This window comes from Capsicum annuum, chromosome 3 (genome assembly GCF_002878395.1).
Source record: "Capsicum annuum cultivar UCD-10X-F1 chromosome 3, UCD10Xv1.1, whole genome shotgun sequence".
In the NCBI taxonomy this organism is placed as follows: Eukaryota; Viridiplantae; Streptophyta; class Magnoliopsida; order Solanales; family Solanaceae; genus Capsicum; species Capsicum annuum.
Window position 1 is genome coordinate 40,767,408 of NC_061113.1, and position 16,023 is coordinate 40,783,430.

Here is a 16,023-nt window from a genome sequence, read left to right on the forward strand (position 1 = left end):
TGAAATTATATATATATATATATATATATATATATATATATATAATTTCAAATCAATTTGAGTGAAAGCCTAAAGACCAAAACAATTCCATCAAGTATTCTAAAACATGATTTTATTCATAAATCTAAAAACTCCTTTCTTAAAATCATGATTTCTATGCCCATAAGATTTTTAGGAAAACCCTGCGTACCTCTATTTAGGAAATTAAATAAAGGATGATTCTTTATGCCTACGGCTTGGCGATTCCAAATCTCAAATTTATTTTGAAAACCCATAGTTAAGTCTTGAGTTATTTGGGATTCTTGTTTGAAACCCTAGGGAGAGTTCTTGATGGATTTTGGTGAGAGTAGGTTCATTTTCATGTAATAGAGTTTCAATCCCGTGTTCAAGATGTTAAGGGGTTCGAAAATACCCCAAATACCCTTAATGAGACCAGTATTAAAATATAATTGGGAGCTCGATTACATAGGCCACCGTGATACGCCACTATCGCGGTGGCTCACTGGAAGTTGACGAATGTGAATTTGGCCCACTCCGCGATGCGCCACCATCGCAGAGTGCCACTGGAAATTTACCATCATCATTTAAACCCTCTCCACGATACACCAAGGATAGGAATGACGGTGTTTTACGATTAGGACTTAAATTAATGATAACTCCTTCACCGAGTGTCTGTTTTGGACGAATCTTATATCGATGAAAAACTTATTCAATCATCTACATAATGAAAAGTTGAAATCTAAGGAATTCCACAGGGAAATAAATATAAATCATTTTATAATCCAACACTTGATACTTTAGGGACAAAAATTCAGCTAGGAAAAACTTTGGGGGGTTACAATATCCCCCCTTGGAAATATTCGCCCCCGAATGTGGATGCGGGACACAGACAAGCATAATTTCAAGAATTGTAAGGCATAGAAAGAATAAGGGAAGGATTGTACCTCCAATTCGTCATCCATTGGATCAAAAAGGTTTGGGTATCTAGCTCTCGTGTCAACTTCTGATTTCCAAGTTGCTTCTTCAATTTTCTGATTTCTCCACAACACTTTAACTAAGGCTATCACTTTGTTCCTGAATTTTCTGATTTGGCGATCCAAAATTTCTATAGGCTCTTCTTCATAAGATAAGGAGTCTGTCACATTGATTTCTTCAACAGGCAATACTAAAGAATGGTCTCCCATGCACTTCTTCAACATAGATACATGAAATATCAGATGAACAGAACCCAAACTGGCAGGAAATTCCAACTCATACGCAACACCACCTATCCTTCTCACAATCTGGTATAGCCCTACGTAGCAAGGACTCAATTACCTTTTTTCCTGAATCACATAACTCCCTTTATGGGAGAAACCTTGAGAAAGACCCGATCTCCAACCTCAAACTCTTGATCTTTTCTCCTAACATCGACGTAGGATTTCTAATGACTTTGAGTTGTCTTAAGTCATTCTCTAATGACTTTCACATCCTCCATTGCTTGATGAACAAGATCAAGCCTAAACATCTGCATCTCACCCACTTCATACCACCCTATTGGTAACCTATATCTTCTCCCATATAATGCCTCAAATGGTGCCATATTAATACTAGAATGGAAACTATTATTATATACAAACTCTATCAGGGGAAATTGCTCCACCCAATAACATTTAAAATCAGTCACACAAGCCCTCAACATGTCCTCAAGGGTTTAAATGGTGTGCTCAGCCTGCCCATGAGTCTGAGGCTGAAAAGCAGTAGGTTCACTTGGGTACCTAAACCTCTATGAAAAGATCTCCAAAACTGAGAAGAAAACTGTGTACCTCGGTCGGATATGATGGACACAGGTTCCCCATGCAAATGAACTATTTATGTAATGAACAACTTAGCATAATCCTCTCCTAAATAGTTAGTCCTGACAGGCAAAAAGTGGGTTGACTTGGTCAGCCTATCCACAATTACCTATTTAGAATCATACTAGTTTCGAAACTTCAAGTCCTATAATGAAGTCCATATTAATCATCTCCCATTTCCACAAGGGCAAATCTATCTCTTGGGAGGAACCACCTGGCCTCATATGCTCTACTTTAACTTGTTAGAAATTCAAACACTTGGAAACAAATATAGCCACATCATGCTTCATATTATTCCACCAATATATAGATTTCAAATCATGGTACATCTTAGTAGATCCAGGGTAAACAACATACCTAGACATGTGAGCTTCTTCAAGGATTCTCTTCCTCAGACCATCTATATCTGTCATACACAACCTACCCTCAAATCTCAAAATACCATCACCACCAATTTCAAATGACATTACCTTTAGTTGACCCATATCTTTCTTAATCTGCATCAAGATGGGATCTTTAACCTACTTCTCTTTAACCTCTGCACAAAGGGAAGATTTTGCTATCTCATGAACTACCACTCCTCCATCCTTGGAATCTAAAAGTCGCACTCCTAGATTTGAAAGTCGGTGAGTATCTTTCACCATCTCCCTCTTTTCTTTCCCCACATAAAAAAGGCTACCCATAGACAACCTGCTGAGGGAGTTGGCTACCATATTCGCCTTTCCTGGATGATAATGCAACCTTATGTCATAGTCTTTTAAAAGTTCCAACCATCACCTCTGCCTGAGATTTAATTTTTTCTGCGAGAAAACATACTGTAAACTTTTGTGGTCAATAAATATATCAACATGTACCCTATACAAATAGTGCTATCAGATCTTAAGCGCAAAATCTACAGCCGCTAAATCCAATTCATGAGTAGGGTAGTTTCGCTCATGCACCTTCAACTGCCTAGACTCTAAAGCCACTACCTTATCGTACTGCATAAAAACCCACCCAAGTCCCACTCGGGACGCATCAAAGTATACAAAAAAACCTTTTGTACCCTCTGAAAGGGTCAAAACAGGAGCAGTAGTCACCTTGTCTTTCAACTTCTCAAAAATATTCTCACAAGAGTCAGCCACAAAAACTTTACTTTTTTCTGAGTCAACTTAGTAAGTGGTGCAGCTATGGAAGAAAAACTCCCTACGAGCCTTCTATAATAACCTGCTAAACCCAAGAAACTTCGGATGTCGGTTGTATTCGTGGGTCTGGGCCATTTCCTCACTGCCTCAACCTTTTGGGGGTCAACCTTAATCCTCTTACTAGACATAAAATACCTCAAAAAAGCAACAAAATTTAACCAGAATTCACACTTGGAGAACTTTTCTTACAACCTATGATCTTTGAGAGTCTAGAGGATAATTCAGAGGTGATTGGCATGGTCCTCCCCACTTTTGGAAAAAATCAATATATTATTAATGAAAACTATGACAAAAAAGTTTAGAAACTGTTGGAAGACCCTATTCGTTAGGTCTATGAAGGCTGTAAAGGCGTTAGTCAGCTCGAAGGACATGACTAGGAATTCATAATGACCATATCTAGTTTGGAAAGCTATCTTGGGAATGTCTGACTCCCTAACTTTCAATTGATGATATCCTGAACGAAGGTCTATTTTAGAAAATCACTTAGCACCTCATCAATCTTAGGAAATGGATACTTATTTTTGATAGTGACATTGTTTAACTGGCAGTAATCTATGCACATATGCAGGGAACCATCTTTCTTTCGCACGAAAAGTATAGGTGCACCCCAGAGGGAAACACTAGGACAGATGAAACCTTTATCTAAGAGGTTTGTTAGTTGCTCTTTCAACTCTTTCAACTCTGCTGGAGCCATTCTATATGGAGAAATAGAGATGGGATGGGTGTCTGGCAACATATCTATGCCAAAATCTATCTCCCTATCAGGTGGTATTCTTGGGAGATCATCTAGAAAAACTTCCAAGAATTCATTTACTACAGGGACAAACTGAAGAGAAAGACCTTCAGCGTTAGAATCTTTAACCTAAATAAGATGATACAAGAAACCTTTGGAAATGAGTTTATGGGCCCTAAGATAAGATATGAAGTGACCTCTAGGTGCTAAAAAGTGCCCTTCCCATTTTATTGTTGGCTCATTCAGAAAAGAAAAAGTAACCTTTCGGGTTCTATAGTCTATAGTGGCATAACACGAATGGAGCTAGTCCATCCCTAGGATAGCATCAAAATCAACCATATCAAGATCTATGAGATCTACCACAGTATCTCGGCTAAGAATATACACAACACAATTTTTATATATCTTTCTAGCCACAACAGAATCACCCACCAGAGTAGAAATAGAGAAAGGATCGGTAATGACTTTGGGCTCAAACCCAAAACCAACAGCTATATATGGGGTCACATAAGACAAAGTAGACCCCAGATCAAGTAACACATAAAAATCACGGGAAAAGATTTGTAATGTACTGGTGACAACATCTGGTGAGGCCTTTACCTCCTGGTGGTTAGTCAAAGCATACAACCAGTTATGACCGTTTCTAGTAGCTGAAGTGGCGCCCTTTTGAGGCGGTCGTGGTGTGGAGGAATTTGCCTGAGATTTTGCCTCACCAACATTCTTCCTAGTAGATGGACAATCCTTCTGAAAGTGACCAGTCTAACCATAAGAATAACACACAAATATGCCTAGCTGACACCTTCCCGAATGATGCGCACCATAAGTCTCACACCATAGATAAGGACGGTACTGCTGAGCCATACTGCCCTATGACTGGGTATCCTGATCCCTGGGTCTGTGACTAGTCTAAAAACTCTGAGATCGTCTATCAACAAGGGGTTTGGGCACTGGGGTGCTAGATACTGAATACACATTCCTCCAAAACTTCTTCTTTTGCTACCTATTTCCCTAGTTACCGCTCTGTGGCTGACTGTGGTTCTGATCTGTTGTTCTGGCTCCCTTCACCTATCTGTCATTCTCTCTAGATTTAGAAACTTTATTTTTCTTCTCTTTCACCTGCTGCATGTGGACTGATAGCCTAGCAAAGTCTATATCCCTAGTTAGCATCGCCCCTTGACGTTCAAGCGCTAGATTATCTGAAAGGCCGGATGCAAATTCCTCATTTGGGCTCTCATATTACCTGTCATTTCTAGTGCACAAGAACAATCCTTGTGAAGACTTTAGTCCATTTCAGGGTAAAGATACTAATAGAGAAGCTACTTCAGAATTGAGAGTCAGTCCTCATTCAAACCACTTTTCAACATTATGCTTGGTGGATGTGATGAAAGTCAAACCACCTAAGTAAATGATGAATTTTGAAAATGAGGAAAATTATTATATTTTGGAGTTTATCTTTCCAAAAGGGTATACTACAACCCCAGTCTTGAAGGCCAAGAAGCTTAAATATCGATATCCATTTAGTGGTTTTTTAAGATCCTCATCATTACCCAATGATCCCACACGAAAGTTTGATGCAAAATTGGGCAAGTTATTTAAGTCTTTGAAGTGGCGTGATAGAACATTCCTTATCATGCCCTCATATTTACCCAATGGACCTAAAAGATGGGCCGACAATTTAAATTATCAAAGTTAAGGGATAAAGGATGACTGGATGTTGTCATGTCGTGATACTAAATTAGGTGCTTCTTGAGAGGCAACCCAAGGTATTTTGTTGTTTGTATTCATATTATATGATTGACATCAGATATTTGCACCCATGGTGCCACAGGTATGTTTTTAACTCTCTTGTTTTGGTTTGATGCATTGGGGACATTGCACGATTTTAAGTTGAGGGTGTTGGGGCTACTTGTGGGTGTTGATGTCCTCCTGGGGTTTTTGTTGTCGTGCCTCTTTTTCCCGAAGTCTTGTTCCTAGTAGAGCCGTCATATTTAGGCGTATTGCGCTTGTTTTGTGATGTGTTATAGTTGACTAGAAGAAATACAAGTAACTAAGGCAGTTAACTTATTTTTGTGATTTTTGAGCACCTCTCCATTGGTCTGATATATTACTATGTGAATTGCATCCATTTGTGACCACGGTATATATTTTTGTGGCATTAGTCTGGAAACTGAATAACCTTTCTTAAACAAGTTCATAAACTGGATAAGTAGTGATGTACGAGATACTTGTGTGCCTTGTGTATGTAAGGTCTTACTCAATTCCCATTGTGTGTTGAATCTAGAACTTGCCATGTCAGTCTTGCCATGGTCATAGGATAGGAGTTAGGAAAGGATCGTAGGTTGTTTTTTTAGCCCACTTTAGCCAAAATGATCTTCCCTATGTGCATAGTATCTCTTGATCTTTGTTTTGAGCCTAATTAGCTTATTTCTTTCTACGAAACCACTCACCTTCCCGTTTACATCACAATGAACCTATTTTGGCCCTGGTCCTCCTTGGACATTATGCACCTTGACTTAGGCAAACCACCTAAGTTGAGGGTGGCTATCATAGGGGTGCGTGATACAAAATGAGTATGAAGAGAGGAAGAATAAAAGAAAAGAATATAAAGTTGGGTGCGGTGAAAAAGGAATAAAAAATGAGAAAGTTGTGTCAAAGATGATAAAAATATAATGAGATAATTGAAAAGACCGCATCCATCTTGAGCATGTGTGATCAATAAAAGAAACGAAGAAAAGAAGGTTGGGAGTTGAAACCCCAAGAGTTTAGTGTAGTGTCAAGGAGGCATAGTCACTCTGAAATATCCATGAATATCCTACCATCCCCTAGCCTACGTTACAAGCTTAAGAAAGCCCTATAGCGATCCTAACTGACCTGTCTGACGACTTGGGTACTGACTATAAGGGCAAGCCTATGGTATTTGATGTGCAATATTGTAACTTTGTTCTGAGAGTGAGTTTTGTATTTATCCCTGTGTTTATGTATGTAAATTCTGACATGAGTGAAAAAAGGATTTCTTTATTGTGAGGGCACACTAGGTATGTTGCTAATCACTGCCTTATTCGGATAGTGTGATTTGGGTATGTGCTGGGTTGTTATTGCTAAAATTTTTGCCATATCTTGATCCTCGTGAGTTGCATGGGTGTTTTCAATAATAGACACAGTTGCTCTTAATTTGACTGACCTTAGAGATGGTGCATGTATTCTGAACTGATATGAGTAGTTAGCTGCAAACTTGTACTTTGTATACTCTTGGTTATGTTCTGGTTGCTTAAGGACAAACAATTTTTTAAGTTGAGGGTGTTGATGTGTGAGCCCATGCTAACACATTTACATCTTTGAACTCTAAATAATTGCAAAGTCTTGAGCAACTTTAGTCATTTTTTATTAGTTTACTTTGATTTTGCAGTATATGTAGAGAAGAAGGGGAACCACAAATAAAGGAAGCAAAAAACATGAAATCGGAAGCAAATAGAGAGCTAAGTGTGGCTGACGATATCCATGACAAGCCATCAGCCTAGTGATAGGCTATCACAGATGCCATCAACCTTAAACAGAAGAAGTAAAGCTGCAGGAAGTTTTTGTGACGGCAATCATAACACGCCGTCAAGATGATGATAGGGCGTCACCATCGTCATCAACCTTAGAAAGCAGGAGATTAATTTGCAGAGAAGTTGACGACGTCCTGACGGGCCGTCAAGATCATGATAGGCCGTCATGGGTGCTGTCATCTAATCCGAAGAAAATTAGAAACTTTAATTTTATTTTCTTATTTAGAGTTGACTATTTAAAACCTTGTTTTAGGGTTTTTAAAAAAATATTATTTTTTATCCATCATCATTGAGATATTGGAAATATATGACTTCTCTCTCTCTCTCTAAATCAATATTTCAGTGTTTTCTTTGTGCTTCAATTGCAAGTTCACTTTTGATTTCCTTCATTATTGTAAGTTAATCTTCTCAATTATGAATTCAATTTGTGTGCTTATTTCTTGCATTATGAGTGGTTGAACACCCTTAACCTGGATTATAGGATCTAGGGTTAGGTCATGATAAGGTGGTAATTAATTACTCAAGGTTTAATAGGTGTTAGGATTCCTTGTAAATTCTGAGATTATAATTAAAGTCTGCTGTTTGCAAACAGTAGGCGTACCTACTTTGATTTGGTTGAGAAAGAAATCAGAAACAGTAGAAAGTGAATTATCAACAGGGACTCGGAAAGACTTCGTTTAATAATCAGCATTGTAACAAGGTTGATTAACCTGAGGTAAAATCTGGACAGTGAGTATTGATTCCCTAAGTCCTAGAGGATTAGGAAATTAGACGCTTGAATAGGTCGAGAGACATTCTAGCATATGATCGATAAAGATAGCTTGTCATCCTAACCACCATGAGAATCTTGAGTCACCTTTAGCATCTGTCATGTACCGTAAGCCCTAGTGAACATAATTCTGGTTATTTCATAAACTCTTGATTGACAAACACTGAAATTAAAGTGATCAAAAATTATTTGCTAATCTCCAAACCCCCCCCCCCCGTGACCACGGTGTATATTTTTGTGGCATTAGTCTGGCAACTGAATAACCTTTGTTAAACAAGTTTATTCGCCACTCACATTGTTCCCTGTGGGATTCGACCCCAACCTAGTTGGATTTTATATTGACAACAATCGCTTACACCCATGCAAGAGTGTAATTTGAGCGTTATCAAATGTCACACTGTAATTTGAGCGTCACACCTTGTACATAATGTACTGTAGTTAATTTATAAAGTATTCATGAATTAGAAAAACTTCAATGATTTCCCAGAAACTATTTTTTCCAGTAACTTATTTTTCAAAAGCTTACGTTTCAGTTTTTTTTTTCAAAAATTTATTAGAGGACTAATTTAAGTGATGAAGATGAAGAATTTCCTTCAACTTTAGACATCTTAAGAATAATTTGAATTGGGAGAAACAATAAAACTCAGAAGAAATAGAAAAGAGACAGTCTTTCATACCGCAAATCGTTTGAAGAAATTAAGATCACAAAGAGGAAACTATGCTTGATTTCTTGAGCCAATTCCCTGGATCTTCTTACGAGTTGAGGTTGAGAGGAGAATTAGGATTAGTGGATGATTAAATAGCTTGTAAAACTGATGGGAAAAGAGGAGTTTTTAAACATGTGAAGCTAAGGAAAACAGATGGAAAACATAGGGATGCTACTTGTTTGAAAATAACGCTCTGCTGAAAAAAATAAAGCATTTGGAAACTAATGTGTAAAAGCATTTTAAACTGCTTATGGGGTAAGGTAAGAAGGAAAATACAAAATTTTCCTTGAAGGGACTTGGCAAGTTGATGAGCAGTGGCTCGATACTTGCTGCCCTTCTTCATTCCTTTGCGTTGCTGCGATCTTGTAGCAGTGAAATCTTCATCCCCATGTACGATTTACACGCCTATAACCTCCAAAACATATACAAATCATCCCATGTTTATTTCTAACTAAATTTGAAGTTTATTAAGCTCAAATCTAGAGTCATAACACCTCAATGAACAACTATAAATTGAAATTAAAATGCAAGTTGTAACAATACTATATTTCATCATCCATCAACTCCACAATAATAGGTTTAATTTAATAAAATTACTCTGCAGTACCAAGACAAATATTCAACATATATAAAGAAAATTCTGAGGTCTTCCATCTTGGTATGTGTCACTCTTAAGTTTGTGTAGAATTGTGCTGAAAGCCAATTTGTAAAAGCTTAAAGAGTGTTCATATCAGGTCTATAATGCTTCTGAGTAAACTCAAGGAGGGTAGGCTATGTGAAGTTTGGATATATTCGAGGGTTGTTGGAGTCAACCAATTCAGTTGGTGGTGCACCACCTTATCTTTGTTTGGACAAAGAAAGAAAACAAGTGATTTCCTAGCGTTCTTATTATTTACCACAGCTCTGCATAAGCAACTCTTATATCTTCCATTTGATAGCGCCTGCAAAAGGTAAAAAGACTAAATATGTAATAACTCTGCTTCGTAGAACGAAGGGAGTGTATAACTGGGATTCATTCAACTTTTTTGTTCATAGTGAATAGATCAATTGCGTGACCACTTTTTCAGTTTGTTCAATTGAGCATATATGCACGTGCTACAATATCAATAGGACAACGTATTAATATTGTACGTCCTAAACACTCATAATGTATATCATTGCACTTCATGTAAAAAGTTGGTCAAACTTGCCCCTCAAATTCACTTAGGCCCCTAAACTAAGACCTGTACCTATTAAACCCCTAAACCCCCCAATTTTGGTTCCAATTGGGCATTTTTTTCTATCAGCAAAAAAGTCAAAGTGTGTGTTGCACACATGCGATGACATGGCAAAACGAGCTAATTGGAAGCTAACATGTGGCATTATGGGTTCAATAATTATTAAAAATTAATTATAATTATTTTAAAAAAAAGTATATAAAAATGGCATTGAGGAAATTATTAAAATATAATTCTAAAATTATTTTAAAAAATAAAAATAAAAAATTGATTATTTTAAAAAAATTATAAAAAAATTAAAAATGAAATAAATTAATAAAAAAGTATTTTTTAAAAATAAATTATAAAATTCTTTTAAAAATGAAAATAAAAAAGGGCATTGAGGATATAAATTATGAAAAACTTTATAAAATTATTTCAAAATAAAAATAAATAACTGATTATTTAAAAAAAATTATAAAAAATTTTAAAAAATAAAATAAATTACTAAAACAATAAAAATTAATTATTAAAAAAAATCTTCTTAAAATGAAAATAAAAAATAGCATTGAGGATCCAAATTATGAAAAAATAATTATAAAATTATTTTAAAAATAAAAATAAAAAACTGATTATTTAAAATAAATTTTAATTTTTTAAAAAAAATGAAATAAATTATTAAAAAATTATTTAAAAATTAAAAATTAATTATTAAAAAATTATAAACTTTTTAAAAATTAAAATAAAAAATGGCATTGAGGATCCAAATTTTGAAAAAATAATTATAAAATTATTTTAAAAATAAAAATAAAAAAATGATTATTTAAAAAATTCAAAAACTCTTTAAAAAATGAAATAAATTATTATAAAATTATTTTTAAAATTAAATAATTATTAAAAAAATTATAAATTTTTTAAAAAATGAAAATAAAAAATGGCATTGAGGATATAAATTAAGAAAAAATAATTATAAAATTATTTAAAAAATAAAAGTAAAAAATAATTATGTAAAAAAATTATAAATTTATTTTAAAAATGAAATAAATTATTAAAAAATTATTTAAAAATTTAATTATTAAAAAAATTATAAAAGTTTTTAAAATGAAAAAAAATGGCATTGAGGATCCAAAATATGAAAAAATAATTATAAAATTATTTTAAAAAAATAATTATTAAAAAGAAATTATAAATTTTTTTAAAAGATGATAATAAAAAATAGATTTTTTTTAATTCAGTTTTATTTTAAAATAAAAAATGGGGCCCTCTAATGCTTTTTGGGGCCTTTAGTGTTTAAAAAAAAGAAAATTTGTAATTAAAAAAATTTGGGGCCCTCAATGCCACTTGGCAACTTTTTATTTGTAAATTAGTAAAAAAAATTCTTCTCACACGCCTCCCATGATGGCAATGCACGCGCAGTACCACATAGGCCAAAAATGTTAAATTGAAATAAAATTCGGGGGTTTAAGGGTCTAATAGGAACAGGCCTTAGTTTAGGGGTCTAAGTGAATTTTTGCAACAAGTTTGAGTGCCTATCGATGGATTGTCATGAGATAATCCATAAATATGACACTAAACTTGACACCAAATTATAGCTTTGATCTTAAACTTTGATAGTGCACAAATAAGATCTTTAACTATTCAAAACCTGAACAAATATGACCTCCGATTGTGTAACCCCATGCATGAGTTTCACTCGCACCTACGTGGAAAGGTAATCCAATCACACGGTGCCACATCGTTAAAAGGGCTGACTTGGAGGGAAGTCATATTTGTGCAGTTTTCAATAGTTAAAGGCCATATTTGTGCACTGTCAAAGTTTAAGGTCATATTTATATATTATGCCCTTATATTTTAAGTTGAACGCGGCTAGTTTTGAGTGTTGAACACGCATTTTGCCACGTAGGATTGAAGGTCATATTTGTGTAGTTTTGAATAGTTAAAGGTCATATTTGTGCACTGTCAAAGTTTAAGGTCATATTTATGTATTATGCCCTTATAGTTTAAGCTGAACACGGCTAGTTTTGAGTGTTAAACGCGCATTTTGCCATGTAGGATTTAAGGTCATATTTGTACAGTTTTGAATAGTTAAAGGTTATATTTGTGCACTGTCAAAGTTTAAGGTCAAAGTTGTAATTTGACGTCAAGTTTAGGGTCATATTTATGTATTATCTCATTTGTCACCTAAATGTTTAATATTTTATCTAATTGTCTCTCTTTGTATTATTTGTATGTACTATGTTAGATTATTAGTTCTAATGCATAAATTCTCTTACCATAAATGTGTCGCCTATGTTAAACACAAACGTGTTGGAATTTGTATTGATGAAACGCCATTCATTGCCGTAAAAAACTTGAAGTCCACCAACACAATCTTTATGGAGAATAGTTAATGATGTTGGATCATAATGAGGTCCCGTTCCTAGGGTGAGCTCTGGTTTCTGGAATGGTAGGTAGTAGTTGAGTCTCATTATGGATTCATTTTCTTCAAAAAATTCTTTGAAGATTTTCTTCTCTACGCCTAGGCTCATCCCTATGAGTTCCATGTTCTCAAGAGAAAGTGTGCTCATGGCATTGCAATATTTTTGATAAACATTCTTGTGTAATTGAAGGGGGAAAAGGTTAATTCATTCACATAACTGAAAAATGAGAAAAATGGGTAATCCATTTGTTTTAATTTGCTCTTTGGTTTTGATGTGAAACAATATTCAAGAAAGTAAATAAAGATTTTTGAATTTTGTGGTCTTAGACTAAAAATATATAGAATGTGCCAAATTTATTTTTATTTTATAGTTTTAAACATTTCCTGTGAAATGTTGAAATTCTAGAGTTTCAAAACAAAAAAAAAACTTTTTGAAAATGATTAAAAAAAATAGTAAAATGAACAAATTAAAACAAAAGAATATGAAAGTAGTAACTTGTCCATACCCAAGATAGTTAAAACGTTCACCCATTGTCCTTTGGAAATGCTCTTCAACTATGTGAGATGAGCCTTCTTCAGTAGAGTATCAAAAAGAGTGTCTCCTTCCAAGGAAACTTTGATGAAAACCTTTCAGTAAATCTACTGGCATAGCCAAAATGCTCACCAATTTTTCTCTGAGCTTTTTGTTTTTCAGAGAGCAGCAAGTCAAAGAACGCATCCAGGCAATAATGAGCATTGGAGATAAGATTAGCATCAACTCCGTGGTTCACTAATAGAAAGAATCCGTGACTCCTACATGCTTCATCAACAAGCCTAGATACTTGTTGGGCCACCATGGGGTCACCAGAAAAGAAACCTCTTAAATCGATAAAAGGAATGAAAAGTTCTTGTGCTACAACACAAGGCTTCTCGTCATCTGGCCATATGAATTGTATGTGAATGATGGAGTCATATTTCAAATGGGATGCATCAAAAATCAATTTTTTTCTCTCATCTTGCATAGATGATTTGCCATTTGAATTCTTACAATCCATTGGATGCAAGGGTTTTTTTTTCTCTAGCGCATATGGCTTACATGAGAAAAGGAAGTAGGAACAATTTTATGTAAGGATCCAAAGTGAAAGAAAATAAAGCAAGTGACAGAGAGAGAGCTGAGAAAAGTTAAAAAAAGAGTTAATACATAAAAATGATCCTAAATTTGACACTAAATTATAACTTTGATCTTAAACTTTGATAGTGCACAAATAGGACATTTAACTATTCAAAACTTAAACAAATATGACCTCCGATTTTGCAACCCCATGCGTGAGTTTCACTCGCGCCTACGTGGAAAGGTAATCCAATCACACGGTGCCACATCGTTAAAAGGGCTGACTTGAAGGGAAGTCATATTTGTGCAGTTTTGAATAGTTAAAGGTCATATTTGTGTACTGTCAAAGTTTTGGTTTTTGTGTTAAAAAGAAGTCGCTTTTATTATTATTATTATTATTATTATTATTATTATTATTGTTGTTGTTGTTGTTGTTGCTGTTGCTGCTGTAGCTGTTGTTGTTGTTGTTGTTGTTTTTGTTTTTGTTTCTATAGCTGCAACACCTAATTTTTTTTTAATTAAAAAATCAAACTCGTGCAGTAGGCTGAAGGAAGCGCCCAAGAAGATCAAATAACACCACTGGGTTATCTAATTGTCTTGTTTCATATGGTTCAACATTAATATACATACATAAATATAGATTTTCTACCTTATATATATAACATAATTTTTTTACCGAGGGGGTTCGGGTGAACCGCATGGCAATCACGTAGGTCCGCCCCTGCATTAATTTAATAATATTTTAATAACATTAATTTAATAACGTTTTATTAAAACTATAATTTTTTATTATTAGTATAGTTCCATCTTTAATTTAATATTTAAATAAATTTTATTTAAATATATTATATAACTTAAATATTCGCCCTCTGCTTTATAATATATATATACATACCCGCACGATTTTTTCGTATGAGGCTGACTCACCTAATTAATAAATCTTCAATATTGCTCTTTTTTCGCAATGACAAAAGAAATTAGATGTCATTTTCATCTTTGAGCCAAAAATAATTAAAAAAAAATAGTGAAAAGTCATTTAAAGATCATATTTGTGCAATTTTGAATAGTTAAAGGTCATATTTATGAACTGTCAAAGTTTAAGGTCATATTTATCTATTATACCCTTGGATTTTAAGCTGGACGCGTCCAGTTTTGCATGTTGAACATGCGTTTTACCACGTAGTATTGGAGGTTATATTTGTGCATTTTTGAATAGTTAAAGGTCATAGTTGTGCACTGTCAAAATTTAAGGTCAAAATTATAATTTGGTGTCAAGTTTAGGATATTTTTATGTATTAACTCGTAAAAAAAACTTGAATCTAATTGGTCTCTCCTTATTAGAGAAAATGAAAAGTTTACTGATAAGGGCTTAATGATGCTTAAAATTGGAGTAGAGATCCATATGAATGTTATCTTTTTCAATGTTGACCATCGAGCACTTTCCATATATTTTGAAATTTTATTTTCAATATATGTTTGACTATAAATTTTGAAAATTTATCTTCAAAAGCATTTCAAGTATCCAAAAAGTGTCGGAAATGTTTGCTAAGAAGGGCTTAATAATGCTTAAAATTGGAGTATAGGTCCATATGTTGTTTGTCTTTTATTTTTGTTACATATATTTTGGAAAATTACTTTCATATATATGTTTGACCATAGAATTTGATTAAGATTTAAAAAAAAAAATTTTAAGTATGACAAACAGGTCTGGATAGTCTGCTGAAAAAGGCTTAAACATATCTATATGTATATCTATCTATATCCATGCTACCTTAAGAGTACCAACTCAAAAAATTTAAAGTGAAACTACAAAATTACCCTTGTTATTTTACTTAATTATATAAACTACATAATTAATTTATATTTTTTAACCTAGTGTCCGGCAAGCAAAGAAATGCTTCAGTGTTCAGCCTTTATATGTCAATTTCTAATGAAAAGTTGCCACCGTTCTAATAAAAAACTCTTGTCCTACCGTTCTATATCCATGCAACTTTTCAGGTTAACAGTACATTAAACTGTCCTTACCATGATAGTACATATTGCATGCTCAGATTACCGTTTTAACAGGTTAGCATTCTAATCTATATGTCTTCTTTTTTTTAAAACCTTTTATTCTAGGACTAAATATGCATATAAACAGAAGATTGTACGAGGGATGATGCGTGATCCAGTTTATCTTTGCAATCATGTTGTAAAATCTGTACTTATGACATTTTAATTCAGTTTGCTTCATTTATATACAAAAGTTTTGGCTTCTAGACCAAATTAAGGCTTTTGTGCAGTGTCGGCGTATATCAAATTTCTTATGAGATGCAACTTTTGTATCTTACATGTAATTTAGGATTCGTTTTGTTCTTTTCCTTTTATTGCGGAATTAATTTGATTTACGAAATTCTTAACTAATACCAAAACTTTTCAAACAAAAAAAATGATAGCCGCTACAACCTAAAGCCTTAGCAAAGCGTTGTCACCTCCAATAATCAAATATCAGATGGATGCCAATCTCGACCATGACAGGTGATTTTTCAATCCTACGACATCA

General features: G+C 34.0%; 1 pseudogene; it reads right to left on the reverse strand.

Annotated features, from left to right (window-relative positions):
- Positions 1–9,352: 9,352 nt before the first annotated feature.
- Positions 9,353–13,425, reverse strand: LOC107865450 (annotated as a pseudogene).
- Between the last annotated feature and the right edge of the window lie 2,598 nt (positions 13,426–16,023).